This window comes from Megalopta genalis, chromosome 10, assembly GCF_051020955.1.
Source record: "Megalopta genalis isolate 19385.01 chromosome 10, iyMegGena1_principal, whole genome shotgun sequence".
Lineage (NCBI taxonomy): Eukaryota > Metazoa > Arthropoda > Insecta > Hymenoptera > Halictidae > Megalopta > Megalopta genalis.
The window spans coordinates 6705224-6724350 of record NC_135022.1 but is presented as its reverse complement, the minus strand read 5'-3'; the positions used below and the strand labels follow the sequence as shown (position 1 = coordinate 6724350).

At 34.5% G+C, this 19127-nt stretch overlaps 1 long non-coding RNA gene across 1 annotated transcript in view; it reads left to right on the top strand.

Annotated features, from left to right (window-relative positions):
• LOC143260138 (uncharacterized) overlaps positions 1–8624 on the top strand; it is a 34893-nt gene extending 26269 nt beyond the window's left edge. The window contains exon 3 of the long non-coding RNA XR_013034246.1: positions 8494–8624. This is a non-coding gene — a long non-coding RNA (uncharacterized LOC143260138). The remainder of the gene's footprint in view (positions 1–8493) is intronic.
• The last annotated feature ends 10503 nt before the right edge of the window (positions 8625–19127 follow it).

The window sequence follows — 19127 nt, the reverse complement described above, 5'->3', positions numbered from 1 at the left end:
CGGAATGTGTCGCGGATCCGGCTCGAAGGACCAAAATGTGTGTGCGAAGCGAGTCGAGCTTTTTCGACCCGCGATTGCGTTCGCTCGTTGGCGAATTTATGCCGCGGATGAGGATTCTACGGGAGGTCCTACGGAACGGAACAAGTTTATTACAAAAGATAAAAGGTAACATTTTCTATTATTCCAAACATGATTAGACATATAAGTCAACATAATAAAAAACAGGGAGAATGTGAATGTGATTGTTATTATTGGGTATGGGCCTCGAGAAATGAAAGAGAGTGAGGAGAGTTCGTCGGAGCGTGTGCAGTTTCAAATGTTATTCTCTCGATTAGAATACGTAATTTCTGTTCACAATTTCGTTACTGTGAAAAATCATATCTTGCGGTTCTTCTTGAAGTTCTTTCGTTTCTTCATTTACGTTTCTTCTTTCTTCCTCCTGAGAGCCTAATAAAAATTGTATGACATGTATCGGGGTGCATCGTTCTCCTATAATCGTACTTATAATGTCTAGTTAATCATGTTCAAGCTTTCTCGTGTCTGATTGAATGGAATGAGCATTTTTATATAATAATCCCTCCATTCCGAAAAGCGATGAAACGTATAAAAGAGCCTTAGAAATAGTAAGGAATTTAAAATTAGTTAATGACAGTGTAAGACGAGGCTTGAAGTTTATCACGGAATGTAATAGCTTATTATAATGAAAAATGAATATAATAAACAATTTATTTTACAAGTATTAGTAGATTATCGGTGACGTCATCCAGATGCCAGCAAATCAATCTGAATAAAAGCCGTATATTGATCAGTATGTGACATTTTATAAGATATTTCAATTAATTTTATTATAACGTATAATTTTAAATTAAGTCACGATAATATTATATACATGTAAGATTACATTTTTATTATAAAAAATATTTAGTACCGCCTCTAAAACAGTGGTACACATTTATATTAAAATTAACGTACATAATAGAAATTTCAAATCTCTGAACCCGATGCGACACGGGTTACCGTTATCCAGTCGCTTTGAAATTTTACATACATTATTTTTTCACCCTCAGAAATCATGTTTGTTGTTACATAGCATATTATAAAGAAAAAAAAATCAATCATAAAAAATGTTTACCTTGAATGAATATCTAATAAGAAAATACGTACAACTCCAGAAATCCTCCACGGTATGATACTTCTTAAAACATTCCGGCAGAAGCTACTTTACCTCTCGCGCATTCTCACTTCGTTTCGCTTCGAATTTTATATTTATGTATGAACTTGGAGTCGAAGAGGTGTTTCAACTGATCTAAATTTTCCACGCATTTTGTAGTCCGGTAATTCGACAATTTGTAAAATTGCTTCTGCTATATTTATACCGTAATCAACATAAGTCTCCCTTTTTCAACTGTGAATAGCTTTATGCATAATGTAGGTATTGAACAGAGCCATATCTGACATGCAAAAGAAAAGTTTTCGGCATCCTTCGATGACTTTTTTCATGATTCGGAAACAGGCAAACAACTGATCTTGATGATCAACTGCACCCATAACCTTGTTATATTCCAGAATACATTTAGGCTTCATTACTTTCTGTAATTCTTTGTTTGATTACTCGACCATCTCTCCAGTTTCGTGTTTCATTGATATCATATACACGTCGCGCTTGTCCTTCCACCTCACAGCTATCAAATTATTGCAACATCTTCATATACATTCTCCTTTCTTCAAAATATGCTTTTGATTGGCGTTTGGCATATTTTTCCTGTTCTTGCGCACTGTCTCGATTACGTTTGCCTTTTTCTGGTGTAATTTTTAAAAACAGATTTGGTGAAGAGTACCAGTTATCCACAGACAAAGTATATTCCTTGTTTATTATAAATTATGACAGCTCTATCACAACGTTCTCTAACGCACTATCATTTCGATCAATTTTGTACTGGCCAGTATATATTTTAAATCCGTGACAGAAACCGGTACTTGCCTCGTACAATTTGTAAATTTTTAATACAAATCAGGCTCTTTTGGATGGATTGAATTGTTTGTACGCTAAACGCTCTTTATATTTCATTAAGGATTCGTCTATACTGACATATTCATTGGGTGTGTAAATTTCTTTAAATTTTTCATTCCAAAGGTTGATGATAGCTTTTATCTTTAGAAGTCGGTGATTACTATCAGCAGTTTCATTATCAGAGAGATGTAAAAATCTCGAAATTTGCCGAAATCTCTTAAAAGGCATCGTTTGTCTAAATATTGGCGTTTCTACTACAGCTCTTCTAGTTCAATACAGTTAAATATTTGATTTTTTTCACTTGACCCATCAAAATTCACAGTGCATAATGGGCCTTTATTTCATCTAAGATAACAGGATACCAAGTGTCGTCCACATGCCGTCTTTTCGCTCGTCGTGAATTGTCTGATGTGCGAAGCGATTTGTTTTCATGGTCAGCATTTCCCGAAACTTGTTATCAAATGTAATAAAAAATAGGTCTAACATTGTTGGATTCTCGCTTAAATTATTTAAAATAGGCGCTTTTTTTTCCATGATGTTCAGAATACTTCCAAACTATTGGTGTGTTTTTTACTTTCTGGCAAATCCATGATTGTCGTACCTTTCTCTTCACTACTCCCAACTATAATCATACGCCTTACACGCTTTGTGATTGGCGCAAACACGTTACTATCACTGGATTCGTTATGATTGCTTTTATCTAACACTTTTGTATTTTGCATTTTGTAGGGATTTCTTAAATTTTAATAACTAAACTGCTTTGTAACAACAATTATAAGAATCGCGACTAACTCTCGTTCGCGAGCCTGGCTCGTGATATTCATTTTTGATAAGCGATGGTAATATACAACGAATTTGTACAAGAAAACTGTTGTGGAAAAGACCAAGAATCTTTTTTTCAGGTTTAACGTCGTATCGACCTTCATGTCATTAGCGACGGTTTATTGTCCTGTTTCTTGTTTTTATTTCTTGGGAGATGTTGGTTTCCTTTAGGAATTTTACGACGGGTAGTATCTTGTATTTTTGTCTTGATATTTCGTATTTTCTGCATTCGAAAAGGACGTGGTTGGTCGACATAGTTTGGTTGCACGTGTTGCAAAAGGGTGGTTCTGTTCGTTTGATTAATCTTTTTTTAATGTTATTGTAGCAGAGATCTTGAAATTCAAGTCGCTAATTTTATTGGGTTGATATGACTTTCTTCTGATGTTATAGATAGCGGTCTCTTATTCTCCGTTTTGTTTGTGTTGGATTCTTCTGGCTCTATTTCCATTGTATTTGTCCTGCCTTCTTGATATTCGACAATACGTAGACCGATATGAATATATCATTGATGATTGATACGTTAATGCGGGGGGAGGGGATTTATATTCGGATCGGTTTGGGAACCGTTTTCGTTCGTGTTTGTATTGTTAGGACATTGCTTATAGCTTGATTGATTACATTTGAAGCAGATCTGTTTCTCTGAAGTGGTGAATATTCAGAGACTTGTTATAAACAAGTTTGTAGACTTGTCTTCTTCTGAAACTTAATATGTTTGCAAAATCTGGGTCTGTGATTACTGCTTTCAAGTACAGTGACTCGCATTAATATTCGGACACGATATTATTATAAAAATTATTACTCCCTTTTATTATTTATGATAGTATTATTGAATCAATAGTTTTCTCATATAATAAAGCACTTCTTATAGTTAGTAGAAACATAAATTTTTTGTTTATTTATTGCGCATATTCTTTTGTATAATAAGCAAATCTGTTTGTCAGTAGAGGCACAAATTCTGTGTAGGGTATCGTCAAAATTAATTAAGAATGTGCTTGGAAATTTGTTCAGGACGTCGATATCGACGTATACTTGACGTCTGAAGCTGCACAAATTCAGGGTCAGATATCTCTGCTCTGATCGGTTATTCTTGAGCAGAGTTTGATGTTATTGGTTCTAAATGCATCTTCAATTACTGAATTTGGGATGATCGATGCTACATTTGACAGCTCGATACGTTGGGTCGGCGAAATCATAGGACGGATTTCAATATTTGTGTTGCTGATGGTAATTGATTTAAATATTGCTGTTATGTTGCTGACAGTTTCTTTGTTATCTAGGTATGTGCATACCCTACCGTTTGAAATTCTCGATATGTATTTGATAGATCTGGGGCCTATTATCTTTCCTATGGCTAATGCATAGTCCCTGACGGTAATACCATCTACAGCATGCAGTATTATGGCTTGGTCCTTGGTTGGGGCGTATTCTCGTTTGGCATTTTCGTAGGAGGTGACTGATATAGTTTTGTTTTTGGCTCGGTTTCTTGAACTATTGGGGAGTTGGGAAGGATTCCTGTAGTCAGGATCTCATCCCAGATCTGGTCGCTCTACATTTGTATCATGATACTGTAGGAAATGAATCGGCAAATTTATTATTCTGAGTCGAAGTTTTAAATTGTTTATTTCACAAAGGCTCGGCTCGAATAAACATCGTAATGTATTAAACAATCTTCTTATCGATCGCATCTCACAGCTAACACGATTCATTCTACAGTTCAGCCAATCCTGAACTGTAGAATGACCATCCATGGTCACCAAAGAATCACAACTTTATTTCCAAGAGTTAGATCTTCAAAAATATACAATTCATATTACACAAAACGTAAATAAGAAATAATAAAAATAAGTCTTACGGAATGCAACAAATACGCATACAAACACACACAAACTTAAACTTATTCACAATCCGGTATCGTTTTAGTTTTCGAACAATCTGACACAATGCTTCATTTCAAACTCTGTCAAATTTCGAATCACTTATTCAGATCTTGTCGATCTACAAGCAAACAGTTTAACGAATTTGGTATAAACCCATCCACTACTGCCAAAACATATATAAAACCTTTTCCACACTTCTCCGTAATGATCCACATGAATTGTCTGAAATGGTAGGTCACCTTTAGGTAAACTATGCAAAAACCTCTCCTGTCTACCACTAATTAGCTAAAATTCAATACATTTCAAACAATTGTTAATATATTGTTTAATCTTTTGTCGCATTTCCGGAAACCAGTATATTTGTCTTATGTCATCGATGACTTTGTCAATACTTACATGCCCCAAATTGTCATGAGCCTAATAATTTATATATATTTATATATATTTATATAATATATATATATATATATATATATATATATATATATATATATATATATATATATATATATTGTCATTAGTCTAATAATATTATTTTCTAAACACGCGGGTACGTAAAATAACAATTTATCATTATTAATTTTTCTATTTTCCTATAAACTAACCGTCCCTTAATTCATAATGTTTTTCCTCGCTTGTTTCCAATCTATTTCTTAATCCACGAATCGTATGGTCTTGATATTGTTTAATTGACAATGTCTCTTCTAAAGTATTAGGTTCCAATACTGCGTCAAGATATCTTAGCTCGCAACTCATTTGAGTCGCTCGAACGTCCCGGTGAAATGTCGGGACGCACATTGTTGTTGTTAATCCTGAGCTCCTTAAACCGGTGGAACATGCAAACGTTCGTGAGTAATATCCTATCACTAAGCTTGTTCGACCACGGACCGTAAGTCCACAATGTTGAATCCTTCGGCGATGATGGATCGTGCACGTGATTTCTTCTGCATCCCTGCCTCGATGATGAAATGCTTTCTGACAATGAATATGGGTTTGAGATTTTTCGAGCATTTCTTGCATAATCTTCATTTCGTCGACTCCTGCGTTGCGCATCATTTTTGATCCTACAGCTTGTTTACTTCTGAAAAAATACAAACATGCAAAATATATAAACATGTGCTAGAAAAGAACGATGTATTGCGTAGCAATTTTTAAAAAATGCGGATCTATCAGGGACGGTGGTGGATTGTTGTTATACTAATTGACCGCGAACTAATTCGTAGCACACGATCCATTTTTTTATTCGATTGGATTTCACACCTCGTACCCAATTCATAATCGATTCGATTTCATCAAAATTCAATTCATGGCCGATATAGGTGTACTCTATTATTATCACTTTTCTTTTACTCATTATATCATTACCAAGTGTATTCAGAGTTAATAGTACATATATTTATTAAAAGGACAACCAATAGTAGTAGTAGTAGTAGTAGTAATAGTTGTAATCTAAAATTGTTGAAGAAGTAACTGTAGCCTCGGACAAAAATTAATTTATACTTTGCTTGGGACTGAAGTTCGAAATTATCAGATTTCATTGCGCCGGTTTCTTAAGCGCGCACAGGCGGTAATATAAACTGTAATTTATAAATACACACCGCGATACACACCCATTATCGCCGGTGTCGTTAGAGCACACCAGCGGTAGCATACAATGTAAAACGCGATAAATGACCGTCTTTAATTGGTGGAGAGGATCACATCAAAAAGGTATATACGCGGACGAAATTCAGTCGCGGTCTGTTAGTTGAAATTGGGCAATCAGTCGTTCGTGCATAACGTACATATATCTTCTTAAAAATAAAAATTATAATAAAAGTTTTAGTAAAACTTTGTACAGTAAATAAATAATCCAAGCCATAATCCCAATAAAAATAAATAATTAAATAATTAATTTTTAAAAACAAAGTTACAATTTTCTTCCTCTGTCATAATTCTTCGTCATCCTTATTATACAATAAATAATCATCTTTTCAAAAAATTTGTGTTTCCTCCTCCTCTAACATAACCCAGCTTCATCCCTTCCATGTGTTATTCATTTCTGTTCGGGGCTGGAACTATCCCAGAATGGGAGACTGTTAGTCGGAATGGTTGAACCTAAATAAACGATTAAATACATGTAAACACGTCGAGTCTTTATTACAGAATCGCAGACGCGATCAACAAATAAATGGTTTTAAGTATACTTGATGAGAAAAATTCTCGGTCTACGTGGATGGCACAAGGTGGAAAAAAACAATTGGTCCCAAATGGTAGTAGCTACTTTAGCATAAACGAAGTACATATAGGGGAGGGGGAGGATACTGGCCTAATTATTGGCACACGTGTATTGTGCTGTGATCAGCGAATTATGCCTCGTATTTGCATGTTACTTGCGCGGTTTTATTCAGTAATTTACGTATGTTAGCCGTGGCGTAATAATACAGAGCTAATAAGTAAGGTAAGGAATGTATTATGCTTGATTACCAATGAACGACTGTTTTATTACTCTTTTATACCTTTTGTCATTGTGGCGTACGTGATCGAATGCATGTACAATTATAACGGCGTACATGATAGCGCAGGTAAAAGGGATCGGATGTCCGAAAGATAGGCTGGTCGAATGCGTCTCAGGTGGGCTCGCCTGGCACTCTACCCGAACGAATTTTCCTGCGTCATGAATCGAATTCCCGAATATCGTGCATTATGTCGGGTGGTCTGCCTAGGAGCCTGTAAAATCCCGGAGTTGGCCTCATTTTCCAGCTTGACCACCGGTCAAAACGGGGACAACGTCAAAGCATTTTTGTTCCATATTTAAAGTGCCTTATCATTTCGTCCACACAAAATTTCACTTTTTTGCATAAATAACAAATGAATCGAACGATTTATTTCATTTCTTCATGTATTACGTCAAAAATACTACCATATTGTGACGTGTATTCATTTTCCATGTATATGAACAAATAGGTGTTCATCCTCAGAAATATTGAGGTTCCTTATCATTGTCCGCCGGAGTATTTGTAGGATTAGGATGGGCGTATTCGAAGTATAACTTTAATGACGAAATAATTTAATAAAAATGTAAAAATGTTTCGGGTAGGGTCTGTTCGTAATTAATAGTACTCTCGCGTGCGGTGGTAGAAAGTTCTTTTTATTTCGCGGACTATGTCTGTGGACGAGTCGTGATACAGTGATCGAGTTTGATTCTTCGTTTCGCCGTTTGCTCTGGTAAAATTCTTGAACAACCCTGATTGGTCAACCCCACGCGTTGGGCCTTTCCAATCAGCGTTGCTCATTTTGTCCTTTTTACCGCCCGCCCCTTACGCTCTTTGCGTATTTTCGGGATGGCTCGGTAATCGGAGGGGATGATGAGTTGTACGTGACAACGTGTGGAAATTTTCCTCCGGGTCACCCACGTCGGACCACCCACGTCGCTGGGCCCGCTTCGAGTACCCTTCGAAAACTCTCCTAATTTATGACGGTTTCTTTAGCTATTGAGGAATTTCTTAAAAAGACTCTACTGTGCAAACATGTGCTATCAAGTGGTGAGCTTGTCTTCTCAAAAATAGCTTCTTCGAAGGAGTGTCATAAATTACGTTGGCCGTTTGCACGAGGACTGAAGATCTTATTGTGCGCACGACTGGTCGCTACAAATGTAAAGATATAAAAATGGTACAATGGTCATGTGTACATTCACGATCGAAATTGATACATATCTGCGGTGTCTCCGCGATCTTCTTTTATTTCTTCCTGGACACGTTCCTGGAATGCTGGAGAATGATCGCGACGTTCTGTTTCTTTCAGTTCAATATTTCGGAAGCTCTCGATCCTCCGGGATGCTTCGTTGCAGCATCGGTATCGCCGGTCTCGTTAGCCAATATCAGCCGATTACGATGCATCTGAAACAATAGTGTAAGAATGCCCGTAAGGATGCCAAATGAAAGGTAACGTAACGACCTTTGAGGTCCATTTATACAAACGTCACCGCGGGTACATCGTAAAACTCACACCAACAGATCAGTACGGTCCACAGACATGGCCTCGCCGTAAGACGGCCGGGCTGACGGAAAAGTGTTGTTCTGAACTACATCTGACCGTTACCAGACCGGATGACGAGGTCCTAACCTCGCTATTAAACTAAAAGAAGAATGGATTCTACTCAGCTACATCGGAAGCTAGGCTAATCCTCACGACTTGTTTTTATTGTTGTTGACAATCGACGACTATAATTCCGTATCGGTACACGGCTGGCGACGTTTTCATCAGCGAAGTTTGCTGTACACGTGAAAATAGTAAAAGAATAAAGTCATTTCCAGGCTTATAAACATCAGGGAAGATATTTCTCACCTAATCCATGACATCTGAAAGCAGACAGTTCGAATGGATATTTGATCGCCGACCGTGTGTCGCTGCAAGGCATTCCTGTTTCTTATAAGTTTCTTGATAAACTATTTTTCGCTTGTAAACATTTAAATTACAGACAGGCTGTGAATATTATTTCTCACAAACCAGGTATGTATTGTGAAAGGGATGACTGATATGCTATTTTTGAATGTATTACTTTACGAATGGAATGGAGCCGTTCTTCATTGAATAAGAATTTAATTGGCAGAAGTTGACGTTCCCATTACGACAATTCTAGGTACTAAGTATTTTTTTACAATAGCAGTTAATGGTTGCTGTATCATATGATTCTAGGTAACTCATATTTAACAGACAGTTATTTTTATATTTTTAGGTCAATAACTCGCAGGGTACCTTATCACTTTAACAGCTATCCTAACAGTTACCTGCGATGAATGCTCAGTCAAGTGTTTCAGTGCATTGTATAATAATTAAATGTAGAGCTCGAAATGTCGGCTAAAAAGTCGCTTATATGTTAAGTGGCCACGACATTTTGAAGTCGGAAACGATTGTCCTCGTTACTGCAACATGGCTACTTTGGGGTACTGCCGATCTTACGATAATTTCTTGTGTTTATTCTCAATTGATCTAATATATTCAAGATATAACAGAATGCTTCAGGAAACATAGTGTCACAGAACGAAAACCATTTTATTTGACTAGTTCCCTTCACCTGTAATTTTCACAACCGAATCAAAAGTTTAACATCCTAAGATTTATGAAATGCAGAAACTAACTTCTTAAATTTCTAATAATGGTTTGACGTCATTTTGCCCTATGAATCAGGTTGCAAATAAAGACGAAAAAGATACAAAAATCATGCTTTCCAAAACAAAAGAATAAACTATTATATCTATAAAACTCGACAAAATTACAGAAAAATAATAATTAATCCACTGCCTAGATATATTTGCGTCTTGTTTTAAGTTTTCATGTCTTTTTTTATGTGTGCGTTGTGATTACAGAGCCCTCTTATGACAAACTGCGTATTGCATTTAACGTTAATTTCTTGGTCTGTGAAATGTATGGACACTGCACGTAATTTTCTTTCCTTTTTTAAAATAATATTGCAAGTACTGAAACATGTATAATAAGTTATGATACCTAAAGCTCATACAATTTTCGAAGTTTAGTATTTACCTAGAACTGATTACATCAAATTAGATCTAATTAGATCAGTGCACAGAAATCGACACACGGTAACTAGATCAGTGATCAGAAATTGGCACATGGTAATTAGAAAAGGCTCAGTTACTGACACATAGTAATTAACCTTTCATTTTTTAAGAGCGCAGTAATTCGATCGAAAACTGATTTTTATATTAGATTTTGTTAATTATTTTGTGTTCTTTATATATTTCGGTTATCATAAAATTTGTGTATTTATATTATATAATAGACATCAATGTTAGAGGTGTGCGAGTACGGATCAGGACGGGATCTTGAAACTTTCGGGTTTTCCGAAAATGTTTAGGACTTCTTAAAATACTGGTTAAAAAATTTTGATTTCCATTGTTGCAGTTTATTTTGCAAAATTTTATATTTTTTAACAAACCAGAAAAGTAAGATATGTATAGTTTGATTTAAAATTCTCTACGTATGACAGTATGTAATAGCTTGGTTCTCTCGATTGCAACGATATTTCCAATTGTTGAAAACATCTTTTCGCTAGTCAATTCTGTACTAGGTACGGCGATGTGTCGTTTTGTAATAATTGGTAGCATAGGAAATCGAATGTTTTCAGGAATCTTGAATATTGTCGTCCCGATCTCGTCCCGACCCGATACACATCTCCTCATCCCGTTCCAAGCATCGGGTTTCGGGAAATCCCGAGTTCACGCACACAACTAATCAACATATATTTTAAATATTTTAAGAATTGCGATAAGGGTTAAGAAAACCATTTAATTTGTCGAAAACTTAGGACGACACTTTAATGAACACTGTTGCGCACGGCACAAAAAAACCGCCGGAAGTTGTGAGGAGACGACAACGATTTATTTGTTGGACTCCGCAGTCCTCGTTTACAATGTTTGGAGCACGGCTCCGTTCAGAGGTTAAATTTGAAGCACGGCTTCGAACTTAGTATGAAATGAAGCACGGCTTCGAACTTAGTATGAAATGAAGCACGACTTCGCAGACTATAAAAATGAAGCACGGCGTCGTACGGGCGCAAGGGCGCTGAATAAAACTTGTAATGGTATCTGCACTGAAATTGTTGACAATTCCATCCGTTATCGAATTTGCGGCAGTATATATAGACACCTGGCCGATGTTCAAGGAGAAGCATCGTCAGGCGTCGAAGGCCGGGTCATTGCCTCCTAAGGCAAAACGCCGCGTGTTTACAACGGCCGAGGCGAGCGTTTGACGGTCGGGCCAACGCACGTCGATCGTGTTATTGTCTTGCCGCCTCGCCGTTTATTCGACAAAAACGGCGAGACGGCGTACATCGAATGTCGAACGTGCGTTGACCCGCGGTCCGCGATTCGGCCGGAACAAACACAGTAAATAACCCACTTACCCTAGTAAATAAATATAGAAAAGAAAGAATATTGCACCGAGTGGCAGACCAAAAAAATTAACAGTACAAAAACATGAAATTCTTAGGATTATTAAAAAGAAGCCAGATATAAGTGCGTCTGAGATTGTATCAAAAGTCCAGGAACGAAATAAAAATCAAATGCATACAAGAACGATTCAGATTACATTGGGCAGGATTTAAAAGCAAAATTGTGAGGAAGCAACCGTACATCACTGAAGTGAATAAAACAAAGAGAGTGGAATTTGCGAAGCAAATCTCTCTCTGAGTCGGAGAATTAGTGTTTATAGACGAAATAATGGGTAAACACTTGAATTTTGACATATGAAAGGAAAATTAGCAAAAAAGTGCGGGTTAATTAGGAATGGGAATGACATACTATTTTTAATGGGATAACGATTCGAAACTTGCGGCTGATATGGTACGTCAATGACTTTTATGTAATACTATATGACTCCTATCGAGAGATCCATCCATGTAAATCGGGGATTGAAATTATCGAGCATGCAGCATTGTTAGTAGGCGTAGCCTCGCGCTACACTTGCGTCTACTTGAACATACTCGAACGACAGTGCTCGACAAGACATTCTGCAAGTCAGACGTTTGTTTCATGTCACCACACTCCTATATATGTATTTGTTGTTGGTAAGGAATTTATATGTTACGACCAACCTGTTCACGAAAAAGGCTACGCAAGGAGTGAGGACAAGCGACGCATGTGCGAGAGTCCCGCACAGCGACGTGGCGCGTCTAGCGGGTGAAAAAGTTATAATGTTCAAAATTATAACGTTCACGCGGTGGACGCGCCACACCGCTGTGCGGGACTCTCTTTCTTCGTCACGACCTTTACAGCGTAATTGTATAGCTTTGGAAGTTGAGTTGAGAAAGTTGAGGAACCAACGTACAGTGGATTTTCCTTAGTTGGAAAAGTACTTGAGCGATTTATGGAATGCTCTTTAGAAATTGCGGTCTTTTGCGGACAATTCATCAAATCCTTATCGATTAAGGATAAGGATCTGGCGAACATTTGAATTTCTCAAGGAATTATAATTACAAAGTAATTCAATTACAATGTAATTCGATATTGAGATCGCCATTTAATTAAAATACAAGGTGATTTGTAATTAAATAGGAGTATAATTACAAAATACTAAGTATTTCAATTACATTAATTACGAATTACAATGTACTTAATAAATAAATTAAAATATTATTAATAACTACGACGTAATTATTATTTATTGGACACGGTATACCGCATGAATAATAAATACTTAACCATTAAATGATAATTAATAAGTAACAATTGAAATCGTATTCGTAATTAATAAACAAATTTTATTATTTCAGATAATTAATAAGTAATTGTTTTCTCTTTCATTTAAACTTTCAAACAACAAATAATTATACATACATATATATTATATTGTATTTCAATTACACTCGTGATTAAAATAATTCGTAATTGAATCAATATTCTAAATACATTCGAGAGGCCAATCATTCCCACGTTATCGCGACTGTGAACACTCTCCACTCATACAGGATTGTATACGCCTATCTTGAAATGTGATTGGTTTCTTGAAAATTCGTTCAATTCCTTCTTGAGTGGTACCACTTATTACGTTTGCATAGGTCATTTTGCTTAGAACACGTAATTTTTGTTTGCATAAGTGCATGGTAGTTCTAGGTAGTTTTTCACTTACTACTGAGGGGGGTTGGGGGCTCCCCTTGACATGCCGAAAAAATTCAAAGTCGAACGAGTCACATGGATCGTAATCTAATCCGGGCTTGAATATGGGACAACAGGTACAAAATACATAATGCAAAGATGAAACATCCTTCTTTTTGTTTATTTTTAAATAAAATTTGCGTAAATGTGTTTGTAAGATTTTTCTGATTAAAATAAGAACAAACAAATTTTTTACCATAAATTATAATCAAGTAAGTATTAATATGAAAAGTATATTTATATTTTTTATAAAATTTGTAATTTTATAAGATATAATCTTACAAAAATTATATTGTATTTGATCTTAATTTAATCACAAAAACCTCACAATTACAGTGAGAAAAATCTTACAATTACCGTTAAGAAAAAATAAGAAATAAAAAAGTGTCGCATTGCATTATAATGATATCCATCCTTTATTTGCTGTCTACTTTTGTGTTTGTCGAAGTTGTATTAATATTTTTATTAATAATAAGGTAAAATAACTGGAAAATGATTAAATTAATAGATTAATCATAAACACGTCATTCGGCGCAAACCGAGCCGCATTAGAGAGCAAACGAAAAATACGTCGACGTAGTATGCAGTGATTTAACCTAAAAATTTTTAACTTCTTAACAACAGATTGCTAACCTCAAAATATGTAATTAAATATAATTACTTAAAACAGTTTCAAAGTTTTGTTCATATTTACCAACTGATGAACAATGGCATTTTAAAATTTTTAAAAAGATTTGATCCATTTTGTATAACAGGCCACATGTTAGAGAATTTTTTCAGATTTTTCGATCGTAAAATGTGATCACAAAAAATAGAGAACGTAAAAACAAAACGGAAAGTTGCAAATTTTTCGGAAATGACACATCTTGTCTTCGCCATTTTAATTCTATCGGAGGATATTGCCAAAAGCAGCAATCTCTGATGTTGTCAGCAATCTCTGCCAGATTTTTTGTGGGGGTGAAACAATATTATAAAAAATAAAAACCAAACTTTCGACATTTTCTCCATACTTAACTTGGTTAAGTATAATATTGTCCACTTAATAAGTATATTATGCAGTATTAAACGGTTTCACATTTAAAGAAACGATTACTTAACTAGGAACACGAAATTCAAGATATGAAACTATGATATGCGTGATATACAAAATCTTCGTTATGATTACAACGTCGTTGGTTGATGGAGCGAGCGAGATACGAGTCTTTTGAACGTTGTGCGAGCGCCGATGAGGCTAATTTTTTTCATAAGTATTGCTCTTTCTCGATTTTTTTCAAAATTAAGTTCTTAATGTTTTAAATATATTTCGGATAAAGATATAGGCAAAAGTAATTTTTGAGCATTTTTTATTCCATCGTTTACCCGAATGTATATACTTCTTATTACAGTTTTATTTCACATTCTTTATATTAAATAGATACACGTGACTCCCATTAATATTCGGACACGATATTATTAGAAAAATTATTGCTCCCTTTTATTGTTTATGGAAGTATTATTGAATCGTTTTCTCATATAATAAAGCACTTCTTAAAGTAAGTAGAAAAATAAATTTTGTTTAGTTATTGCACATGTTCTTTTGTATAATAAGCGATAAACAAGATTGTGACAAAATTTAACGTCGCAAAAATATTCGGACACAACATCTTAGATGCCAGAGTAAAATATTGTATTACATTGACGACGCCGCTAACACATATTGTATATAAATAAATAAAAATTCGTTGTAAGAACTCGGTACCACAGAAATTATTGGTGATATCAGACGCTTTACTTGTGAAAATGGGATGAAAAGGAAGAAATACGTCTTTTGAAATCCGACAATTGGTTATTTATCACAAGGGAATGGGATCTTTTAACAATAAAGCAAAATTAATGGAAACAATCACGAAAATATGGTCAGAAATTCCGACTGAGTTTTGTGTTCGATTAATTGAATTTATGCCACACAGATGCAATGCAGTCCTCAAATCCAAGGGTTATCCAACATCTTATTAGACTGTTATGAAAACTACAGTCAATGATACATCGCTGTTTTTCATTAAAAGTGATTATATAACTTAAGCGGCGTATGTTTCTATGCATTCGTAGGTACCGAACAATTCTATCAGAAGCTTATACTATTTCTTTCGTCCTTTCCTAATTCAATGGGATCTCGATGTTGCGAGCCATCCTTGTCCTGCTCGCCTCTAGCGTACACATGTTCGTATCTATTGTCTCGAGTCGTCTGTAAGTCATTCCTCTGACGGCTTGATTGTTCTCGTCGGAGACCCTAAACGAGAAAGCCACTTGAAGGTGCCATAAAATAGTATTCCCTGCAATTGCTGTCAAGGACGGAAGGACTGTCCTGAAACTATGCTTATCGTAAACGAGAATTTCGAAGCATTGCACAGCATATGGTGTATCTCGACGTATTTCGTTTCTTTTTTATGAAACCATTTCTAAATAAACCATAGACCTTTCCTAATATATTAAAGAATTTTGTCAGCTTCTTCTTTGTTGAAAATTGTGGTTCAAAATAATGAGGAAGAAAAATAATTGATATGTTTCTTTCTTTTTCGCAGGAATAGAGAAAAGACTGTTCCTCAATACATAATCTATTGCAATCAGTGTTTTAAATTTTTCAGATTTTCTGGTAGGGTTTGATCGTATTAGTCTACTTGGACTAAATGATATTAACGAAACTAAGGGAATCGTGAAAATAATATAAAATTTCGAGTTACTGCAGTAGCTGTGTGTGTGTGTGTGTGCAATGTAATTTAAGTTGTAATTTTTTCCATAATTTAAATATTTAATCTTTTTAACTTACTTCTAATAAACGAATTTTATTATGTCTGACGGTGCATTATTTTTTAATACAATATTAATCGATCTCGTAGTAATATGACTGAAACTTTTGGATCGATTAAATACATGTACTACTCGATTAAAAACATCTAGCATTTAATATTTTCAACTATTTCATCATAAATACTGTACGATATTTTTGCAGTATAATTTATGCTGAAATTCATTTGCATCTTGTAATTGCGAAACAAATGACAACCTAGCAGAGTTGTACATTATTTAGATAATAAATTATAGAAACGTTACGAAGAAAAGATATTTCTTCATCTTTATGCAATATTGTGGAGGGTCCTAATAAAATAAGTATCTTTATTCGATGTGTTTGAAATAAATAATTTTATTAGTCGAGAATTTGTCCGACAAATAAAAATACAACTTAATTATCAACACGTAACTACATTGTTCCAGAACAAAAACAAATCAATATTCATAGAATCGTTTTTCAAATAAAGATAGGAAAGTGTCGAATATGTGGATGCTTGGTCTCAAGTTTCCGATTATGCTCTCTCGTTTTCATTTCGGGGTAATACAGTATCTAACAAAAAGATAACATACTTTAAAACTAATGTAATTTTTATTTATGTAACATTACAACTAAAATACTGTTTCTATATAAATTGACAAAATACCACTATAAACATACACAAATGAAATAAAATTGCATTTCGCAAGTGTAAACAATTTTATTTAAAAAAAGAGAATTTTTATGCAAATACAGTCGGACAAAATGTTAGCACACTTAACTAAAAATTATGTATGTCAATAAATCAAGCAATAATATTGAATGCCTAATGTTTTGTGGCTTCATCTTTCCACTTATTAACAGTCGTCATTATCTACGAAGTTTCTTTATTAGTTTTTTGTTCTAATTGTTTCTTATCATCTTAAATACATTTTTATCATTCGGCAATCTTTTGAAATTATCTGCCATTTGCATAATGCATGGTTATGATTTTCGCAACAATTTTCAACGATATGATCTTGCTGATTAATCCTCGAGAAAAAAATTCGCAGCATCACCCTGTTGAAAAATATGTACAGGGTATTCCTGAAACTATATACAAGCGGTCACCGGGTTATTCTTCATAAAAAAGAAATGAAAAAGATATAGAGTGACTTCTTTTTTTTTAGGATTTCGTTTTTGAGAAAACCAGGTTTTAAACCTTGCTTTGTACATACGCTTTTCCGGCTATAAGCGATGTACAGCGCTTAGCAAATTTTCAATCTCGATTTTCTCGAAAACTAAATCCTAAACAAAAAAATATTTTATTTTACACTTTTTTCATGTTTTTTTTTATTTGGAATTACATGGAGTCGCAACATAATTCTTAGTGAAATATGCCATCATTATTTTCCACCGTATTTCCATAAAAATTCTTTTTTTCTAAGTAAAATTGTTTAAACTGGCGTAACGTAATTTTATTTTATTTGTGTATGTTCATAACAGTAATTTACAAATCTATATAGTATTAGAATCTCGGCTATTACCTTAAATAAATCTAAATTACGTTAATTTTAAAGTGTGCTATCTATTCGTCCGGCACTGTAGCTCGTTGAGTTTCTTCTTCTTTGAGCTTCTTCACATGTCGCGAAGTAAAGATATTTTTCTATCAGAAAGTATCAGTGCACATTTCTTTTTACATCCATTTCCAATACATACATTTTTTATTCAAAGCGTATTTATTCGTGGCGTTGAATATAATTTTCATCTTTTATCTTTATCTTTATATGAAGGCTACGAATAGATTTGCGGATAACTTTTGCCAGAATTTTGAAGATTCAAACTTTTACATTCTTGAATATACCTTCATAAAGCAGAGATTGAAAACAATTATGACATCGGTTTCAGTTCGTGAAAGAATTATGGAGAATCCAAAAATTCTCATCAAACAGTTTCCATTGTTTAATGATGGAAATAAACAAAAAGCACAATACCGCGTATCCAATTAAATAATGATATTTTATTCGAAGTATGCACACGTGCTATTTTATGTCCTTTATATCCGTTTATGTAACTGCGACAGGCTGATTAGAACGCGCTGTTTGACCCATCAATTGAAACAAAAAACTCAACGCACATAAAATAACTGCCGAGTAGCGACGATGTCTTCGAGCACCAAGGAGAAATGTGATAGTTGAATGCCGACATTTAAAATCGATATTATGTATATAGGTCCATAACTGTTAATTTTCAGTTCTGTATGATAGCCAGATAGGATTAGTATGTCACTTACTGTGCCCATTAAAGTGGCGTCTGAAGTTTTCGATAAATTATATGATTTTCTATGTTGATGTCTTTTATGTTGTTGATGTCATATATGTTGATGTCTTTTACATAACTACTAATTTTATTATAATTGAAATATATAAGGAACATAAAATATTTAACAAAATATAAATAGTAGTTTTCGATCGAGTTACTGTGCCTTGTAAGAATGAAAAGTTTACTACTGCGTGCTATTTGAGCCGTTCAGTGCATACATCGATTAACTCCACTTTCTGAAAAATTTTAAATTTATGTGTCAAAGCACTTGCTATAGTCATAACTTTTTATATTTATAATAACTTCCCTGTGTAATAAAAATTAACACCATTAAACGGCAACATTTTTTTGGCCATTGAAAAATAAGTAATTTATTTCAGAAGTCATTTTGATTAACTCCATACCCTAATGTAATCGTTGCTTTATTGTCATGCATCAACGCTTTGTTTTAAACAGCCGAAGATGCTTTCCCCCCTCTCAATAATATTGGTAATAAAATCGCATCGACAAACAGATTAAAAAAAAGCGCAATGCAAACGGTAGTTAGTATAACAGTGATCTCGCACGCTGAATGTTACTGTCTACTTCACCATTACTGCACGGCCTACATATTTTCTTGGTCTTTTCATCATTACTCCCAGATTGTTTTTAAAGAA